The sequence below is a fragment of the Agrilus planipennis genome, unplaced genomic scaffold, assembly GCF_000699045.2.
Source record: "Agrilus planipennis isolate EAB-ADULT unplaced genomic scaffold, Apla_2.0 scaffold5, whole genome shotgun sequence".
In the NCBI taxonomy this organism is placed as follows: Eukaryota; Metazoa; Arthropoda; class Insecta; order Coleoptera; family Buprestidae; genus Agrilus; species Agrilus planipennis.
Window position 1 is genome coordinate 3,100,182 of NW_020442468.1, and position 4,217 is coordinate 3,104,398.

Genomic DNA, 4,217 nt, shown 5'->3' on the forward strand with positions numbered 1-4,217 from the left:
GAAGTGTGCTAATTTTTATCTTCNTGTGAATAATAAAATTTACAACATGTATTTATATCTTTAATAGTAATAAATTGCTTCAATGTATTGTTTCTTTTGTTTATTTTTATTTATGCTAAACATCTAGTGCTCAATGAATAAAATATGCAGGAAAAAGAGTAAGAATAACAGGGTAGGTATCATGGAAGATCGAACTTTATGGGTGGTTTAAAGTTTACAGATGAGTCTATCGATAGGTTAGTACAGATGCTGAATTATGTCTTTAGATATAGAATGATTGTTACTTAATTTAACAGATAAAACTTCAAATAGGATGATCGATAATTCATATCGTCCTCCAACTCAGCCACTCTATCCACACAATATCGCTAACTAAAGACTAATCATCCGGAATCTACAGATAAGGGCGGTATATTTTGTAAAACCTAAAAATATCGATCCTCCCACTATAAATCCGCTAGGCGTAAAAGTTTCTCAACTCTGGCGTATAATTAAGAAAGAAATTTAAATAAAAACCGTTAACATTTATTAGTAATTTTAGTTAAAACAGGAAAAAAGAATTGTCAGCGCCATTCGAAGCCGCCCAAGATCTACGACGTTATCCGTATCGGGAAATTTTGGTAGTTCCCGAGGACAATGGGGGACGACAGCGGTGATCGCGTCAGGGGGCATTCGCGTGTCTACCATCAAACACAAATCGTGGAACAATTGTTATAAACATTGTATATTGCTTGTTTGTTGAAAATAAAATACCAGAAATCCTATAACCAATGGTATGGAAGTCAGATATTTTATAAACTATAAATACGTTGTTGAAGGAAGCACTAATCAAATACAATAACGGTTCGTCCCCAAATTCCAACAAAAATCCAAACAACCACGGAAGGTTGAATACTAAAATAAACGTTCCAAACTTTACTGCGTGGGCTATACACTTGTCCGGTCTCCAATTGCAACACGAGACCTCAAAGAAAAACACACGCACATAGTTCGCTGTTAACAGCAGACGTTCAAAAGCGAAAATTTACGACTGAATGTGGTCACGTAACGTCGACAGCCCTGGCTAACTTTTAGTGCCACTTATTACGTAAACAGCTCCAGTAAAGGACTAAAACCCATGTAGGAAAATGCCAGTCTTGACGACAGGTCCAAACCTGGACCAGTAGTGGAAAACTAAGGATTTCTTTGTCAATATTGGTCAAAATTAGGCACATTAACGTTTGCCCAAGTTTGGTCAAAAACTGGGGCAGCCAATCATTGGTTTGCTAATACTGGTCCAAGGTTCGGAGAATCTTCAAGTGCCAATGGTTAGGTACATTATCGTTTTGCCAAGTTTGGTCCAATTCCGGGTAGCTAAGCATTAGCATGCCAATACTAGTCCAAAGTTCGATTATTTGTCAGGTGTCAAGGGTAGGTTTATTAATATTTCGCTAAGTTTGGTCCAATACTGGACAGATACGTAAGGGTTTGACATTATTGGTCCAAAGTTTGGTTAATCTTTAAATACCGAAGCTAGGTACAATACAATTTCGTCATGTTTGGTCCAATACTGGGGCAGCCAAGCATTGACATGCCAATACTAGACCAAAGTTCTGTTAATTGTCAAGTGCCAAGGCTAGGTTTACTAACGTTTCATTAAGTTTGACATGATATTGGGCAGCCATGTATGGGTTTGACAATACTGGACCATGGACTAAGTTCGATCAAATTTCAAAATTTAAATGTAAATATATGTACATATAAACGTTTCGTCAAGCTACATCCAATACTTGACAACGAAATATCTATTGGCTAAGTTGGATATAATCGTACAGAGATTTAAATAATCCATTTTTTGATGTCTAACATTTGACGTTTGAATAGACAGAGAGACAAAAGGGTAAAGAGAAAGAACGGTAGAAGATACAGCTGTCAACCATTCGATCTGCTAACTTTACCGTTGAACAGCACAAGCAACCAAGGTGTTGTGAAATGATCTTACTTTGTTCACTACCAATATTAAATGTTGCAAATAACTGGTAGTCAGACACCTGAATTTTCATAAATAATTCAATATCCAACGTGTTGGGTAACCAAAAACAATTTTGCTTGCAAATGGCTGCCCGATTTGTCAGAAAACGTGTTTCATTTCAGACAATCTCTACTGTGTGCATGACGAAATAATGGCTCACAAATGTTTCATTTTGCGTGACTTAAATATCGAACATGGAGGCAATAGCATCGTAATAAAAATTGGCAAAGTCGTTTTCAGCGTAAACAAATGACTCTTTAGTGTTTCCTTCAAATCTCAAATAATTATCTATTTAAAAAACTAACAATAATAGTAATAGATAAGTAAAGTAGTAAGCAAAGCCAAAAAGGGAAATAAACAACGATATCAAACATAACACAAACTTTTTAAAACTACCTACTAGAGATTCCCGATCATTTCTGCATCTGGGTTATTGATTGATCGGACAATCGATAATTCTAAATAGATCAATTGATCTAATCTATCAGTCATAATTTACCTATATAAACACACAAATATCATCCTTATATTCACAGACTTCTACATATGGTAATATGTAGACTAAGATGATTAATAATCGATTATCTAATCGATTTTCAATTTTAAAATAAACAATATTCAATGGAGCCGGCTAATTCGATTAATCACAATAATCGATTATCTACTTGCAATCGATAAATAATCGATTGTTAAATTTAATAATCGCCCAAACCTAAATACTATTACATTATCTAATTTTCGTGCAGTGACATTTTAAATGGCAAATGTAGGCAAGTAGAATATTGGGGATGTAGCAACGTCTCGAATAAGCCCATTCATTAAATGCTATATAAAGTCGAACATTAACTAATTAATCTCATCGAAAGAAATTAAATATAGATTCGGTCATACCGGCAACCGTCACTTTCATCGTAAATTAATGAGTCGGGACGGTACCGAGCATTAAGAAAATTATGCACCCAGCATCCTTCGTAGTCATCTTCACGTTCATGTATACCGGAAAGCGGTTTCGATACGGGTCAGTTTTTCCATAAAAAGGTTCCTTACCTAGCGTAAGTATTAACAATGCAATCATCAATGCAAAAAATAAAACCTCTCCGGGAAAATATTCAAAACATTTACTGATTGTAGTCAAAAATTTATTGATTCAATTGCATCAAATGTTAAGGACTCTTTAGTTTATAATTATTGCAAATCAATTGCAAAAGGGCGGAAGAACTATTACGGGAAGATCAATTTAGGTTTAGAAGAAATAGAGGAACGCGGGAGAGTATTCTAGCTTTACGGGTAACAATAGAGAAAACGATAAAAAAAGAGAGAGTGCGTACATAGAATTTGTAGATTTAGAAAAAGCTTTTGACAATGTTAAATGGGACAAGATGTTAAATATACTTAGGACTGACGACCTTATGATGATGATAATTGCAAATGAGGTCATCTAGCCTTTAATACCTAAAGTAAGCCACCGTTGTGATATTGCGTATCAAAGTCAATTGTTTACCTTTATAGGGTGTGTAATAAGCTATATTATTTTATATTGTTTTGGGCATAAGATAATGTATTTTCAAAGGTAATAATTTTAATTCTACTTCTAATTATTAAGGTTGCAAGCTGAGTTTCGTTTCGCTGGAGAAACAATCGTCAGACAATAAAAATAAGAGTGAATCGCATACCTTTCAACTTCCACACTTTAAAAACACGCCCTCGAAGATATATTTCCGTGGATGTCAACAGGATCTGGGACATATACTGAACACAATAGCCACCAGTGTCGTTGACAATTCAACGACAAAGAAGTCAGTACAATGATAACAATAAAGTGGCGACCTGTGAAGTTACATTTTCGGGATGACAAAGGAGATCGTACTCCCCGGGGGAGCTTCGTGGGGGGGCTACCGATCATCTGCATGGGGCTGCTGGCTGCCGTTAGCTCATCTTTCCTTAATTTACGGACTTCAGGTAAACAGGTAGCAGTGACTCAATGAGCCACGGCTAAATTAACCCTCCTACGCGTAACAGGCTTACCAACAATCTTGTCAGGATTATCCGGACAGTTTACGTAAAGCGTTTCTTATTTGAACGTTTATACGAAATAAAAATTTTTTACGGCCACTTTAAGTTAATAATAAAGAAAGCAAAAGCAAGTAGAGGTGCCTACAGTTGGGACAATCAAAATTATCAAAGTCGACAATAAATTATCTGTAAG